We start from the raw sequence: 18,276 nt of genomic DNA, 5'->3' as shown, positions 1-18,276 counted from the left end.
AATAAATAATAAATAAAACAGTTCACTTGTCCATACATGCCTGACACATGCCCATACATAGTAAATGCTCAATGTATTTGTTCAGTGAAGTAAAAGTTTCAGGCTCTTAAGGGAAAAAAAAAGAGCACATGATATTTCCTAAATGTATATGAAAGCATTAAATGTGATGCAGGTAGAAGAAAACATCTACTGTGTATTAACCTAGATTGGTACTGGTTTGGTAGCCTTAAAGTAACTTCAACCGAGAAAAATGAGCAACAGGGAGGAATGCACAATATACAAGTTTGGAAGGGTAAATCCTGGCAAAAATGCTGCCCTTGCTCCCTTCTTCCACCCCTTCACCATGGCAGGCATTGCTAATAGATCATGGCACTATTTCCTGCTGATCCTGGACAGAGCCTCAAGAGTCCTCAAACACCTTGCTCCAGGCAACTACCACTAATCCATCAGAATTGACACTCATGCTGAAATCTATTTGTCATCCCTGATAGACTTAAAGGCTTTTTCTCTGTGGCCTAAGGGGATCTCAGAACCAGCTCAAGCTGTGTATACATCTCTTTCACTTTGCCAAGGGAAGGGTGCAATCTACAAAGCTATTCTTTGGGACCATTCTGATTTGTTTTACACTTTATCGAGGAAGTGCTGGCCTTAATTACAAAATCTCTGAATGGGTTCCTGTGTGACTCTGTGAAATCTGTTAGATACTTTTTATAAATAAGCTAGATTCCTACTGGTTCAGAATTATTGGGCATAGCCCTGCCTATGAAAAAGATTGAAACAAAATAGTCTCTAGAAATGATCTCTGGTCCTATTATTGGATTTGTATCGAGCCAGGGGCTAATAAAATGTCTCTGAAACAAAGGTATGTATGTTCATAGATAATATTTGGTATGATCACTTTCTTTGTCCCTGTTTCTCCTTTATTTAAACAAGACTTGAGGCTCCAAGATGATGCTACAGAAAGCATCAGCATAAAACATTTCTTTGTTCCAGGTGCCTCCTTTGCCACATGACCAGCCTCACTACATCTGTGGGGGGAGATAGGAACCAGTGATCCCCTTTACAGATGGGGAATGGAGGCACAGACCAGTGGAGGGACTTGCTCAAGGTCCCACTGCCTGTTAGTGATGGCATCAAGACCGCAGATCAGATCTCTCAACTCTTTGAACATCTTATGTATGTTCAAAACTAAAAATGTTGTGACAAAATTGGGGAAACTTTTATGTCTACAGTTAAGGGACGTCAAATGTGCATTTTAAAGTATTTTCTGAAATACACATATGTGACATATTAAGAATTTTAAAACAACATTTTGGAAACCATAAATCATATAAGTTATATAATTTTTGGTATGGTTCCACATGTTAAGCCCTTAGAAGATACCACAATATGATCCACTCCAAATCTGATCAGTTGACCAAAATTAAATCAAAATCTTATCTTTCATTAAGTCACATTCTAAAGGAAGACAGTTCAAAGGGCAGTAAAACCACAAGATGGTTAGGCTATGTCTTGATTTCATACTGTGTCATTTTAAATACCATCATTCGTGATTCTGAAACTCATCAAATTTCCTGACCTGAGCAGGTCTCTACCTAGAAAAAAAATGTTCTAACTAAAACTATTAGCCAGTATAAGAAGAGCTCTACACTAAAAGCTTGGCTTGGAATAGCAGCACATTAACATAAGATGCCACTCTACTAAGAGGAAATGTATCTCAGAGGTTCTTATCCAAAAAGAGTGTCCTGAAGAATTTAACTAACTCAAATAAATTAGCACATGATGTCACCGTTATTCCCTTCCTGCAGAGTGCCATCCTAAGTAGCACCAACACAAACCAAATGAGAAAGATGTGCTCCTATGGTGGAACCTGAGCCTATAGCAGAAAACCTTCACTGGAGACCTTAAGTGAGTTAACAATGAGCTGTTTTGTTTTTTAAATACCAAACATATTCAATAGATTCCCTAGAATATTAATAATTTCTGTGGACCCCAAGAAGTAAAAACATGTACTTAAAACAGACAAATGATATCAAAAGTTTATGAGGCCAAATATCTATCAGTAATGCTAACATTTTTTGAATGCTTACTCTGTGCCAGGCACTTTTCTAAGCAGTTTGTCTTATGAATCCCCACAAGAATCCTGGGGGGCAATGCCCCATTTTACAGAGGAAGAAACTGAGGCACAGGGAGGTTGCATAACTCACCCAAAGTCAGTGACAGAGTTGAGATTTGAACTCAAGGTCCATGGTCTTCATCATCATGCTCTACTTCTCTTAATATGTTTATAGAATTTCTTGTTCTATTTTGGAAAGAAGGAGGAAAGGAACCATGACCTTTTCCTCTGACTTTAAGCTGGGATGAGAGGAAATTTTCTATCACAGTCTTCTACATTCTGACTTTGGGTGACTAAACAACTAGATAATTCTGGTTTTCAGAGGTTTGAAACAAAGACGGAACTAAGCCATCCCGATGTCATTTGGAAGACTGTGTAAAGACAGCCTAGTTTACATAAAATTGATTCCATCATTTCAATGTTGCAAGTAAGGTGTGCTAAAAATGCAGGTGATGAGGAGCCTTACAGAATTATTTTGAGGTTAACTAAAAAACTATACAGTCCTACTGTAGGAACAGATATAAAAAACAGAGGATGCCAAGGGCCTGGAAGATCAAGAGCAAGGATCTGATGGTGCTTCCTTCCTTTTAAGATTTTGGACTCGCATTCTTCCTAAATGTCTTTACATTGCATTGTCTGACTTATACCTGCTGGGAGATTTTCTTTTGTCAAAAACCAGTGCATTAACATTTCATTGAGTATAGCCCTGTGAGGTTTCCATAATGAAAATGTGGTTCATGTGCACATGTACATACGCATGCACACATACACACATACACCAGACGGGGATGGACCTCTACCTTGAGAAAGCCTGTTTATGTGCTCGGTTTACATATTATTAAACCACCCATCTGATCTCTAATGGCAGCCCTGCTGACACTGTCTGACCCAGTTTGACAATCTGGATAGAAATTGTAGGGTTGGCTGTTCAATGGCTGTGACTTTTAACAGCACTGCTTTTGGGCCTCAAATCAATTCTCTCTGTTTACAGACCATTTCACAGCCCTTTACCTGCAACATCACTTGTGTCAGTCCCATAAATACTTTGGTGTATATAATGCTTGAATTAGCATAATGGTTTAGGCTCTAAGCTCTCAGCCCAAAGAAGGACACGTCAACATGTTCTCTTCACTTAAGCAATTAAGAGCCATTATGCTGCTTCAGTGGAAATATCATCAAGGTTAAAGGCAATCCCAAACAGCCCTCTCACCTTTTTATTCTAAGTCTAATAAATGAGGCATAGAAATTGAAATGTTAGTAAACAGTTCTACTTGCAAGCTCTTTTTGGATCATGCTTAATCAGACCCTCGTTCACCAGACGTTTGCAACAGATTCAGAAATATGTATATTGAATTGTTAATTTCGTGTAAGAAAACAGAGTTTACTGATTTTATTTCAAAGCTATAGTGAGCACTGATTTATTTTTGCCAGATTTTTAAAAATTTTAGCATCAAGTTACACAAAAAATTTCCATACTTTTATTATTTGATATGACAAAAGTGACATTTTAACGATGTGATAATGTTGCTATGACTTTTACACTAAGGTATATTTCCAAAGTCTTTTCTTATTGTTGTCATTAAAAATTTTTAACCCAGCTTTATTGTAATATAATGTATATATAATGCAATTCAACTTTAAGTGCACAGTTTGATGCATTTTGGCAAATTTATCCCGTTGCATAATTACCATTATAATCAAGATATAGAACATTTCCATAACCTAAAAAGTTCCTTCATGCCCTTTTGCAGTTAACCCCCTCCCCCAACCCCTGGTAGCCAATGATCTGCTTTTGGTCACTAGTTTTGCCTTTTCTAGAATTTCATATAAATAGGATCAGACAGTATCTAGTCTTAAGCATTTGGCTTCCCATTTTCTTTATATCTTTTCCTCTTTATATCTTTCCCTCTGTTAGCAGTGGGAAGGTAATTTTGTAGGAAACATAAGTTGGGTGGAATCTTGGCTCCACCATTTCTAGCTCAATGGCCTTGAGTAAGTTATTTACATTCTTGGGACTTTAGTTTCCTCTTTTGTAGAATGGAGATAATATCCTCTTGGGGCTGGGAGGGGGTATAACTAAATCTCTGTACATATGCTTAGGTAAGGCATCTAGAAAGTGCTCAATCAATGTTAGTTCCTTAGATTGGTCGTTCTCTCTCCAGCTGTTTGATTTCTCACTACAAGTTAGGAGAGAGCTCGCTGCAGCTCTCACTACTAAGACTGAATCCAGTGACTGAAAAAAGGCATAAGAGAAGTTTTTCAGTTTTGGAAATATTCTATTTCTTGGTTGCAATGGTAATTACACAACTGTATACATTCGTCAAAAACTCATGAAACTCTATACTTAAAACTGAATGTATTATATGTAAATATATTACAATAAAGCTGAGGGTTTTTTAAATCTAAAAGTAATAATATAGAAAGACCTTGAAAATATCCCTTGGTTTAAAAGAGACGTGATGAGAGATAACCTTGACTCAGTGCTTCATCAACAGTGCATGTTGCTTTTGTGAAATAAGGGAAGCGTTCAAAGCCTTCAGAATAGAAAATCTAATATAGCCAGCAAAAGCACTACAAGTAGCAAATGTTGTGTTCACAGATCATTGTTTTTGTGTTGACTTTTTAAGTTTAAGAAAGCAGTTGTGCAATGAAAGTATAAGTAGTGTAACATCCTAGCTAACACAGTGAAACCCCATCTCTACTAAAATACAAAAACTTAGCTGGGTGTGGTGGCAGGCACCTGTAGTCCCAGCTAGTCGAGAGGCTGGGACAGGAGAATGGCGTGAATCTGGGAGGCAGAGCTTGCAGTGAGCTGAGATCGCGCCACTGCACTCCAGCCTCCGCGACAGAGTGAGACTCTGTCTCAAAAAAAAAAAAAAAAAAGAAAGTATAAGTAGTGTGACATAGAAACCAAATGTGTGTGTGTGTATAAGATAAAATGACATTGTGCTGACCATTTTAAACTAATAACTTCAAAATGTCATACAAGAAAACCTGAGCTCAAAAACAGACATTTGCCAGTCATGGTAGCTCATATCTGTAATCCCAGCTACTTGGGAAGCTGAGGCAGGAGGATCGCTTGAGCCCAGGAGTTTGAAACTAAACTGAGCAATATACTGAGACATTGTCTCTTAAAAAAAAAAAAAAAAAAAAAAAAAGTTTTTAATTAGCTAGGCATAGTGGCACACACCTGTAATCCCAGCTACTTAGGAGGCTGAGGTAGGAGGATCGCTTGAGCCCAGGAATTCAAGGCTGCAGTGAGCTGTGATCCTGTCACTGCACACCAGCCTGGGCGACAGAGTGAGACCTCCTCTCTAAAAACAAACAAAAACAATTACTAGAAGTGTCACTTTCTTTGAAACATCTTCCCAAAATCCCACCAATGTCCTCATCTCCATTCTGAGTTAGGTACCCTTTCTCTATGTTCTGACATTACTCTGTCCCTACCTACCTCTGTCACATTAATTATCACACTGCATTTTAATTACTGGTTGATGTGCCTATTCTCTTCACAAGACTGTGCAATCCTGGAGGGTAAGTACTTTTTTTCTTGTATCTTTACCTTCCTGTCTTCCCAACACCCTGAAATGCCCTAAGTAAGGGCTCAATAACTGTTTGATGAATGAAGGAGGTCTTAATCACATTGCCTCCATTCATAACACAATAAAACACATTCATTCCAGGCCCTCTTTTAATAGTGACTTGGGCCCCATGTATATGAAGGTCTGAAGTAATGAGGGAACCACTAAGCAGCATGAAAAAGAACCAACAAGGAGAAGATTCGGAATCTAGTGGGAGCATAGGGAGCAGTTAGAAGTGTCTGTTAGCCTCCACTCCCTGAATCTCTGGCTTGTACCATAGGAGCTCTGAGTCCAGGTTCCAGAGCCAGAGGACCAGGGTTAGATTCCAGCCTGGCCAAACTCTGTGACCTTCGACTAGCTTCTAAATCTCCCTGAGCTTCAGTTCACCTGGGACTTGACTTCTGTTCTATAACATAGAGAAAACAATAATGAGTCTCCTTCACAGGGTTTCTGTGAGGATTAAATGAGATGATGTGGGCTGGGTGCAGTGGTTTATGCCTGTAATCCCAGCACTTTGAGAGGCCGAGGCGGGAGGACCTGAGGTCAGGAGTTCGAGACCAGCCTGACCAACGTGGAGAAACCCCATCTCTACTAAAAATACAAAATTAGCTGGACGTGGTGGCACATGCCTGTAATCCCAGCTACTCAGGAGGCTGAGGCAGGAGAATCGCTTGAACCCGGGAGGCAGAGATTGTGGTGAGCTGAGATCACGCCATTTCACTCTTGCCTGGGCAACAAGAGTGAAACTCTGTCTCAAAAAAAAAAAAAAAGATGTGTATGAAGTGCTCAGCAGAGTACCTGGCACACCATAAACACTTACACAAGGTTAATTTTCTAGTATATTTCTACAGTGTTTTCTCTGGAGGCGAATGGATTACGTTTGAATTTCAACTCCTTCTAATTCAGCTCCCCATTGTCAGTGTGAGCCTACACAGATTACTTATAACCTCAGGCACCCCAGGTGCAAAATGAGGATGATAATGGTATCCCCTCATAGAGTTATTTGAGGATTAAATGAGATAAAGAGTTTAGCACCATGACTGGTGCATAGTAAGTGTTTAATAAAGCCTCACCTGTCAAGATCTATTGCCATGTAAGCCCTGCTTCTCAACAAGAACCCTTCCCTCCAGTCAAGCATATTCCTTCCCTTACCCATCTGTGCCATGCTCATTCATTTGTCATTACTTTGTTTATGCTACAGCTATTGCAGAGCAGTGGGGTGGGGGAAAAAACAAAGGTTTTGAGGTCAAATGACCTGGGTTCGAAACCTGGCTTTGCAAACTTCCCAATTGTGTACAAGTTTCCTACCCTTCCTGAATCTTTTTTTACCTGCAACATAGAGATGATAATCTCCACTTAGCTGGCTTGTTGTGCAGATTTAATGAGATCACATGTAGAAAGGTGCTGAATGTATAATCAACATTCTGTTAAATTAATTTTAGTTTCCAATCCACTGTGTCCTTCCAGTCAGGCACACTTGCCCTCTCTTCTCTACCTACCCAGACGTCTTCTACCCTTGAAGACACACCTAAAAATCCTATCTCAACCTGGAAGCAGTCCCTGATCACACTGACCCACCTTGATCTTACAAGTGTATTATATACCACTGTTCTTGTTTAGCAGATTCTGTAAATTAGCTTGTCTCTCCGACTGGATCAGTTAATCTTAACTTCTTCTGAATCATGGACTCCTCTAATAATCTGATAGTCCTCTCCTCAAAGATATGCATATATACATGGAAATTTGCAAATAATTTCAAGATGCTAATATCTCTTGAAACTTCTGAAACAGATTATGTTCTCCCCAAGGGTGGTAATGATGTGATACTCTGTGTCTTTGGGGCTGAGGACCCAGAAGGTGTTAGTAAAGACCAGTCGATAGATTCATTGACTTTCTGCATCAGGAGATAACTGGTGGCAGCACCTCCACAGAACAGAGTAGGATGCCAACCATGGCAGAGGTAGAGAAACTCTCTAGCAGCATCTTAGTCTTTAATTCTGCCAAAGCACAGCAACTTGAAGCTTCACTGTGATTCCTAAGGATGGGAAACAAGTAGAAATATTTAAAAAGTTATCATGAAAATATTTCGTTCCTGCCCCATAGATGTGTTCAGTCCACAGACGCCAAAAGAGCCTACTCTACTCTTATCTTCAATCCAGCTCCATAATAACTTTTCCCTGGCCTTGGCAGCCTCTCCTTTCCCCTTAAAAGGCTGGCTGCTTGGTTTGACTGTTTTTTTCTCTTAGTGGCCTTTGGGTTTTGCATAAAACCATTAACTTTTGTCTCTGCTCATGCAAAATTCTTTGCTTTTGGTTTTCCTGTCTGTCATCTTAGATCTAACAAGAGAAGAGCCATATATGAGATGTAAAGAGAACAAGTCTAACGTGAATTCTAGCTGTGGCTTTTGGTAGCTGGCTTTGTGACCTCAAGTGAAATCACCTGTCTGTGTGGTCTCAGTTTGCTTCTTCATACAGCTTGGTGATCTCTCCCAGTTTTAACCCTGAATGATTCTGAAACATTGCAATGCTTCACGGTTGGAACTAAAGGATTTTCTAAAAGCAGCACTGTCATGCACAAGAAATGCTTGTAGACTCTAGTAATGGTCTGATTACTGGATTAAATGAGACTTTCCATATTTACCAGAGTTTTCAAAACCATCCTACAAAATACACTTAACAACAATGAACATATACTTAACAACAATGAACATAGCTTTTATTTCTTTTATGATTCAAAAACTTGATAGATCTTGTATCTACTGTTCAAAGCTACGAAGAAAAAAATCCAACTTTTCAGGCTTTCAGGTTGTGGTGTTTTCGAGAAATGGGAGTGGTAGGTCTAATTGAAGTGAAATGTATATCTTTAGATCATCTGTTATACCTCTTCTTCCTACAGCACCTGTATAACATTGCCAATAAAGAAAGTAAATAGCATAATAAAGGCCTTCCTTGCTATGATGGGTATTCTTTTGGCAGAAAATTATCAGCAAAACATCTCAACATTCTGATAGTCTAGTAACAATATCAGCCTACACCAAAAACTGGGAAGTATATGAATAGCCAGTTTCTAATTTTATTCTGCCTACTAGGACTATGCTAAGAGCAAAAAAAGATGATAAATAGCCAGAGAGATTTTCTTGACATCATGCTTAACTGAAATTTCAGAATAAATCAGTTGGACTCATTTTTAAAGACCTACAACTAAATTATCATTGGGTCGTTTTGTTCTGTTCCCAACTGGTTTTCTGAGGGACTAGTGGTGAGATACAATGAGATCTGAAAATGGGCCACAGTACGCAAACATTGCAGTTTGGTTTGATTTAGTCTAACTCTTGTGTAATAACTTTCTTTGAAGTGTGGGTTGAGGAGCAGGTTAGAAGCCCGAGGCCACAAGCTCATCTTGTTCTTGTTACAACTCGGATGCCCTGCAGTCCCTGCACTATATATCAGAGGCTTGGCACTGGAGTCCCTGGGCTGATCAAGAGTGGAGCCCTCATTCCCTGCACAGCAGAGCTACTGAGAGACAAACAACAACATAGTTGTGTTTGCTTGGGAAATCCTATTCGATAAAAGGAAACAGGTAGGTCTTTGAGGAGCTTGTGAACCAGAGGAGGCCTGACATTTCTGTCAAGGCAAGAAAAAAGGTTAAAAAATATTCCACCCTAAAGAAAGGCTGATGGTGTCCCTGACCTAGGGAGGAATAAGACATGTCTTCTGATGGCTGGCTGGCCCCTCTCTTCCTCCAGCTTTGGAATTGTGACTTCCGTTGCAGATCTCTAACCCAAGCAAATCTCGAGTGACGAATAAGGCAAGTCCACTGCTCCTCTCTGGTCTGATTTTTCATTGGCAAAATGAGGGGGTTGGACCAAGTGATCTCTTAGTTCCCATCCTACCCTAAAATTTGGTGATTCTGACCCTGTCAGAGTCTTGTAGCCCGCAAGGGACTAACCTTCTTCTTCCCATTGGTCACATGTTTGCCCGTGACCCAAGTCAGATCCTTAGAGCTAAGTTGGATCATGGATGATTCCAGTAAATAACAATACCTGCACAGTTCCTTAGAGTTTGTAAAATGATTTTACCTATAATATTTCATCTGATCCATTGAAAAACCCTTTGAAGAGGGAAACGAGTATTATTCTTTTCCTGTTATAGAGAAGGAAAGCTATGCTAAGGGAGATTAAGTCAGAACTGCCAAGGTGAAAAAAGGTATCTATAGTCAGATCTGAAGAGAAAAAGCAAATGCAAGTCTCTTAGGATGAATGAAGCACACACATTAAATCAAGGAGATGCAATGAGTGTCACAGATGGGAACAGAGAGCATTCTGGGAACCTGTCTCTGAATTCATGCATCTCAGAGCTCCCAGTGCAAATTCTGTTTGTGTGAAAAGGCAATAGTCCGAAAAGAAACCATAGAGCTTGGAACTGATTTTTCACTTCTAGGACAAAGACTCTTAGCTAAGGATAGGGGACAAGTGTCATTCTTCATCTCCTCATTCTCTGACAGGAGAGAATAGAGGAAGAGGGGGAATTTATCTTAAGGCAGTAGATGGTCACCAGTTTAAGCCAGGGACATTAGTGGAGGGCTGGTGGGAAGTGACCATTTGGGGTCCTATATTCTGGACACTGAATACCAACTATATGCCAATTTCCCAACAGAGTTTATAACTGTTACTTATAAGTAATACTGTCTTTTGGCCAACACTTGAAGGAATCCTGTAGAGAGTTAGGGAGCCTATAAAAAGCCTAAAGGTGGAGTGAAATAAATAAGGTCTATAACACTGATGAATTTTTAAACACACACACACACACACACAAAATAAAGCCTTATTCTTTCTGTGGCATACAATTAAAGAACTACAAATCTCAGAAGTGGAGGCTTCCCCCATCTGAGTGTAGGTGCTGGAGCAGAGGAAGTACGAGGATGACCAGAAGGTAAAATGAATGATGACAACATCAGCAACAACATGGGAATAAGCAGAGTGCCAAAGGCCAAAGATATATCCATATGCATATGTCCATATCTGCAAGAGTGACAGCAGGACAGTGGCCGAAACAACAGAGGTTGAGGGGCAATGGAGTGTGGAGCCACGTCAGTTTCAGCAGCAGAACAAACCATCAATTAAAGTTCCTCAGCTACACTGAAATTAGGAAAATTCAAGACAAAAAAGCAGTATAAACAGATGAATGCTAAGAAAGAATGGCCAGGCGCGGTGGCTCACACCTGTAATCCCAGAACTTTGGGAGGCCAGGGCAGTCGGATCATGAGGTCAAGAGATAGAGACCATCCTGGCCAACATGGGGAAACCCCCTTCTCTACTAAAAATACAAAAATTAGCTGGGCGTGGTGGCGCACGCCTGTAGTCCCAGCTACTCAAGAGGCTGAGGCAGGAGAATTGCTTGAACCCGGGAGGCAGAGGTTGCATGAGCCGAGATCGCACCACTGCACTCCAGCCTAGTGACAGAGTGAGAATCCGTCTCAAAAAAAAAAAAAAGAAAGAATGCAGGGCTTGACGCGGTGGCTCACACCTGTAATCCCAACACTTTGGGAGGCCAAGGTGGGTGGATTACTTGAGCTCACAAGTTCAAGACCAGCCTGGGCAACATGGCAAAACCCAGTCTCTAACAGCAACAACAAAAAATTAGCCAGGTGTAGTGGTACATGCCTGTAGTCCCAGCTACTTGGGAGGCTGAGGTAGGAGGATAGCTTGACCCCAGGAGGCAGAGGTTGCAGTGAGACAAGATCACACCACTGCACTCCAACCTGGGTGATAGAACCAGACCTTGTCTTAAAAATAAAATAAAATAAAAATGATGCAACTAGCTGAGCATGGTGGCTCATGCCTATAATCCCAACACTTTGGGAGGCCAAAGTGGGCAGATCACCTGAGGTCAGGAGTTTGAGACCAGCCTGGCCAACATGATGAAACCCCATCTGCACTAAAAATACAAAAATTAACTGGGCCCATGGTGGCACATGCCTGTAATCCCAGCTACTCTCTTGAAGCTGGAAGGCAGAGGTTGCAGAGACCCTCTGCACTCAGCCTGGGTGACAGAGTGAGACTCCATCTCAAAAAAAAAAAAAAAAAGGATTCAACTAGAGGTAACCAAGGTAAAGGAAGAAAGCATTGCAGATGACACAAATCTAAAGGCATGGCTAATATAATCCTTTTGAATCTTGGATCAGTTTCAAATTTTCATAACAAAAAAACTCTGGGTCTACAAACCCAAGAAGATGAATTTAACAGGAATATATATAAAGTCCTACACATAGATTGTAAATATCAATTGAACTGGATGGGGTAGACAAATAAGAAAGCTTGGGGTTTTGGCGACCAGAGATTCAGCAGGTGACAATGATTTGGCTGCTAAAAAAAAAAAAAAACTAAACACCTCAGGTTGCACTGATGAAAAGACATATTCGGATCATTGGATTTTTGCGGCCAGACCATGTGCACAGTGTTATAATAGATTGTTGGGGCTGTATCTTAAGAGTAACACTGATATTCCATGCATGTCCAAGGATCAGGACCATGGTGGTAAGGGGTCGAGAACTGTATCTCACAAAGAGCAGCAAGAAATGAGGAAACTTGGGGAGACACAAAAGTCATTTCTAATTCCTGAGTAAGACTTCTTGAAAAAGAATCATATTTGTATGGTCTTATGGGATATAACCAGAACAAATGACAGAATGCCAATTTTGACTTGGTATAATGTAAAATTTTCTAATAGAGCTTGTTCAAAGGTAGAGGGTTCTACCATCATCATCATCCTACCCAGGGACTCTTTCGATAGCCTCTCAAGTAGACTCCATCCCTCCACTCTTATCTTCATTAATACATCCTCTATAGAGCAGGCAGAGTAGTTTTCAGAAAGCACAAATATTACAGACCCAAGCTCCTTTTCTTAAATAGCTCCCCACTACATAAAATAGTAACAGCTCTTAATGCTGCATGAAAAGCCCTGCAGCCTCATGTTCTGTGACCGCATACATACCAGCAACCCCTGACACACACACACACACACACACACACACACACACTTTGTGCTTCAACAATACCAAATTATCTGTAATTTTCTATACACAGTATGCTATTACGCATCTATGTGCCTTTGCATATTCTGTTCCCTCTGTCTGAAATGCCTTCACCCTTTCCAGAACCCACGTTATATACTGGAAAAACTCCTATTTATATGTTTCCATTTATAATAGGTTTGCTTGGGCATAACCTTTTATGAAACGTTTTCACTTCCTCCCCAACCCACCCCATCTCTCAGAGTTAATCATTCCCTCCTATGCTACCTCTGTACCTTTGTACATGGTTCCATCATAGCATTTATTATACCATATTGAAATGTAAACTGGGTGTGGTGGCACACACCTGTAGTCCCCGCTACTTGAGAGGCTGAGGCAGGAGGTACACTTGAGCCCAGCAGTTTGAGGCTGCAGGGCACTATGATTGTTCCTGTGGATAGCCACCACGCTCCAGCCTGGGCAACATAGCAAGACCTCATCTCTAAGGGAAAAAAAAGAAATGTAATTATTTACATGCCTGCCTTCTCTACCTTCTTGGGCTCCTCAAAGGTAAGAACCAAGTAATATTCCTCTACAAATCCCTAGTACTTGGCACAGTGCTTAGCACACAGTGGAGCTCTCAAGTATTTGTTGAATTGACATGACAAAAGGATTCTATGGTAGAAAACAAAATTAAAACACTTGAAATTGCTCAGTAATTTTAAGTTAAGTAAAAGGAACCCAGGGCTAAGAACAAAGACAAATAGAAGAAGGGGAATTTTTTTTTTTTTTTTTCTGAGACAGAGTTTCGCTCTGGTTGCCCAGGCTGGAGTGCAGTGGCATGATCTCAGCTCACTGCGGCCTTGACCCCCCCAGACTCAGTGATTCTCCCACCTCAGTCTCCCAAGTAGCTGGGACTGCACCCAGCTACTTTTTAGAATATTTTTAGTAGACATGGGGTTTTGCCATGTTGCCCGGACTGGTCTCAAACTCCTGAGCTCAAATCGATCTACCCACCTCGGCCTCCTAAAGTGTCTGTGGCCAGCTCCCGGGCCCCTGAGAGAGGGAGAAAGAGATGCGGACAATGAAAAAGGCGCTGTAAACTCCAAGGGGTGGAGGCAGCAGGGGCAGAAGGAAAGGGCTGAAATCACAACAGGAAGTCCTTCCTAGAGCCTAACTTCATGGGTGGAAATCTATGAATTGCTTTAAATTATAGGTAAACTTTACAAAATATATAAAATTAGATATAAAATATGTAAAATTCCCTCTGCATGTGAATTTTCCTAGGAAGGGAGTCCACATTCTCACAACAGGGTTAAAGGTCACAAATGCACTAGAGAACAGTGGCTGAACTGTCCAGGGGTTCAACTCATAAATTCCTACCATCATTTTTGCTTTTGTCTTGAAAAGTTTTAATCAGGAAGCTAGTCCCAAAGAATATTGGGCCATTAGTCTTGATTTTCCAAAAAGGGAATTCTCAAGTCAAAAACTGAGACACTTAATTTATTCACCAAACATTTACTGAGGATATACACATACAAATCATGGTGAAGTACTGGGGTAATCCCAAAGGATATATTTTGAGGCTATAGTAAAATAATAAAAGAGTTTTACTGTATAGAATTATAGGATTATTAATATGCATAAGGAGCCTTTTTACATGGAGTTATACTGTATTATGTACAATGCAACTTTATAATTGGGATAAAATAGTGGTTTGCATTTATTGGGCGTTCATTATGTGCTAGGAACCACTCTAAGTACTTCGTTCATTCGTTTAACAAATATTTATTGAGGTCTAAGATGCTGTAGGCACTGTTCTAGATGCTAGGAGTCAACAGAAAGCAAAATACACAAAAATCCCTGCTCTCTAGACATCTACATGTTGTAGGGGAAAACACAATAAATAAGCAAACAAATAAAACAAAAATTTCCAGATGGTGATAAGTGCTATGAAGAAATGTAAAGCAAAGAATGAAGATAGAGACTTCTAGATGGGAGGGAGAGTGCTGGCAATTTCTGCTGCAAGACCATTGCTGATAGAATGGACACAAAGAGTGAGAATGAGAGAGAGGGAAATCAAGGATGACTCCAAGGTTTCTGGCCTGAGCAAATGAATGGACAGCCTTGCCATTCATTGAGATAGAAGACTGTAAAAGAGGTAGCTTTTGGGGGCAGGAGGGTGCAAACGGGGCTTGGCTTTGATTGTGTTAAATCTGAGATGCCTACCAGATGGCCAACTGGAGATGTCAAGCAGTTAGTTAAGGGGAGAGATCCAAGCTAGAGTTATCAGTTTGGAAGTAGCAGCCATATAGATGATATTTAAAGTCATGAACCTAGAGGACATCAACAAGGAGTATAAAACAAAAGAGAAAAGACTAAGGACTAAGCTCTAGGGCACTCCAACATTGACAAATTGGAGAGATATGGAGAAACTGAGAAGGAACACTGAAAGAGGAGAAAAACCAGGACAGCAGGGCATCTTGCAAGCTAAGAGAAGAGTGTTTCAAGAAAGAAGAATGATAACTGTGTTGAATAGTGCTAATGAGACAAATAAAAAGAAAACTATGAATTGATCATTGCATATAACAACATGGACACAAAAGTAGCAGGTTGACACCAACAGTATTGACTCATTCAAGACCCCTAACAATGCTATATGATAGGTATTACTATAATTCCCCAGAAATAAAAATTGAGGCACAGGCAGATTAAATAACTTGCACAAGGTCACACAGCAAGAGAGTGGCAGATGGGGTATTTGAACCCTGGAAGTGTAGATCTGGAGCACACTCTGCCTTGGAAAATAGGAAAACAGGAGAGAGACCTTTTATGGGAAGCCGACTCCATGGCAGAGAAGACCCTAGAATGTTGCTTTTAACCTATGATTATGCTGGAGCTCTATTTCTGTTCATACTCCTTGATATAATCTTCCAAGACAGAAAAAAGGGCATGGATTGACTTTAAAATCCCATTTTTGTGGAGATTTTATGGATGAGTATTTAATAATATGTGACTAGTCTAATTAGCTCAAATGGTTAGATCACAATGACTGACACCAGGGGTACAAATGCATTCCTTAACATGGACCAGTCAGGTTTACACAAAAACTCTGTCTTGTGGACACAGGGTACATTTTTTTCAAAGCACAAAACTTCTTCCAAATAGTGAGCCACACCACTTGTATTATTCAATTCTCCCTTCATTCCAGGTCATATCCAAGGCTTGCCTCAATGTCATCGTCTATGATAAATGATGACTAGCAACAGATAGAAATGTGAATTCAGACGTTAGAGATGCTATGTAGTCACAGAAGAAAGAAGTGTTAGTGAAAGATTTGTTTAGGATTCGGCTCTTACAATACCATCACCCCAAATACTCAGAAATTATGTTTTAAGCCCTGAAAATAGATCTGCATTGCTACCTCAGGCTCTTTTCAACCCCTAGCCAAGTCAGGTCCTATTAAGCTCATACCCACATTCTCTTCCTCCTCCTCCTCTACGGAGATGCACCACGTTGCCATCTCACTCTACCAAAATAATTCTTGCTAGGTAGTACTCCTTACTGTCCCACCAGGCCAAGGATCTGATTGTCAGAAGACAGACAAAACCGTCATTGAAAAATGTATGTACACTCAGTTTTTCCACCTTTTTTTAACCAGCATAGTAGAGGTGAGAGGGAACAGAAAACAAAAAGCACGGTCCTACTGATATAGCAACAACTTAATTTTTCCAGATAGATCCAAGGCTGGTTCCTATAAACTGGAAAGAAAATTTGACCAACAAAAGAAGGAGTCTAATCAGAAGGTTATGAACACAATAGAAAAACTAAGTTTCCCACTCACTGGTAGAAAGGTTTATTACAGCTTATGGGACATTTCAAAATGATGTCTTCGAAGTATCTTGCCCCCTTTTTAAAATCATACATAGCCCTTGAATATGATGAGCAAACCAGCTGGATGATGTTAAGCCTGTCCACGCCCGGCAGGTAATACAATGCACATAGCCATATCCACAACTGCAAAGCTTGACTCCCCACAAACCTCCCCAGCAGTACATGGATAAAAATGTGCAATTTTTTTCAGCACAGAAGCTTATACATAATCCTATTACTATCCTAGACACCTATTAAATATGATTGAAACAACGCCCATTGGAAGTCTTAAAACCTTAACCACCAGTTTTACTTCTAAAATAAAGTAAACTGCCAAAAGTTCTGATAAAAGTGACAATTTATATTTTTAAGTAGTACAACTGGAATTTTCCTATAGCTGTAGACAAAGGAATTCTTACCCAGATAAGTAGAAGAGCACCAATAAATTTAAGGTAGCTTATGCAAGTTAGGCACTAATGAATGTCATCTTCTGTTTTGTCATGAAAAAAGATCTTTCTGCTGCTAAAGGAGACTGATTTAGATTATGAATAGCTGTAGTGATTTGCAAAAATGGCTCCAGAGAGATAGAATGAGACTCCATATACTCATGGCACTTGAGGTTTCTGCCCTTTTTGTTGAAAATTAATTTGTCCTGTGGGTTATTGGATTCTAGCTCAGCCAATGTATATTGCTCAGTCATCACAAATTTACTTAAAATTTAGTGTAGCTGAAGTTCATTCAACAAGACAAAAGTCTACAGTTGAAAGCTTCTAAAAATCTTTTTTAAAAACTGGCTAACAGTGTAATTGAAAGTGCTGGCATCTAAGTAGATTCACATAATGTTTTGCAGGTATCAATATATACTATATTACTATGTTAGAAATAGATTTTTCACTTGTTTTCCAAGAAAAAGCAGATAGGGAAGATTTATCATCCTTTGGTAAGAAGACATTTTGGTTGAAGCTTCCACATTCTGAAAACACATAAATCCCTAAATTCAGATTAGATTCTGTAATACATACCACATATTGCATTCATTCACATATACTGTAATTTCACAACAAATATTTTAAAAGCAAATAAATTATATAATTCCTGATGCTTCCAAATGCTAAATACATCACACTAAGAACAAATTAAAAGTACATATATTGTCTCCCTATTTCATCAACTCTTACAGCAGGCAACTCGCTTCCTACTTAGGATGCTACAGCATGGAGGCTTATAGATGGGAGGGCCAGAGTAAAAAGAGCCACGTTTCAGACAGAACATCAGGATACAAATCATTTGCTTTTTGACAAAAGGAATACTAGTTTAGTGGCCACGCTCCTTTACCCAACAATAATGAGAAGAGAGTATACTTCCAAAGAAGCTATTGTGCAAAGATACAAAGGTGACAAAAAAAAAAAAAAAAAAAAAAAAAAAAGAACAGCTAATTGTGGGAAACAGGGTTGTTTTTAATTAATTTCTCCCTTAAAGTGATTTTCCTTAATAGATATTTCTCATGTTTACGCATTGAAATATGTATATTTAATACATAAAACCGATTTAAATACGTGTGTGATAGTCTTTTTCCCTTTGAAAATCTGATGAATCTATAAACTTATGTAAGCTAAAATCATACCAATGAACCTCAACTGTGATTAAGTCCATTGGGGTGGCTCCTAATTAAGTTAATGATACACAGGAGACAAC

The 18,276-nt window shown here is 39.7% G+C and overlaps 1 protein-coding gene across 1 annotated transcript in view; it reads right to left on the bottom strand.

The window, feature by feature from the left end:
- The window catches only part of ATG4C (autophagy related 4C cysteine peptidase), a 118,363-nt gene that overhangs the window by 327 nt on the left and 99,760 nt on the right, over nt 1–18,276 (bottom strand). The window lies entirely within an intron of this gene.

This window comes from Macaca thibetana, chromosome 1 (genome assembly GCF_024542745.1).
Source record: "Macaca thibetana thibetana isolate TM-01 chromosome 1, ASM2454274v1, whole genome shotgun sequence".
Taxonomy (NCBI): Eukaryota; Metazoa; Chordata; class Mammalia; order Primates; family Cercopithecidae; genus Macaca; species Macaca thibetana.
Note: the sequence above shows the minus strand (reverse complement) of the source record. Positions and strands in the feature narration are given on the sequence as shown.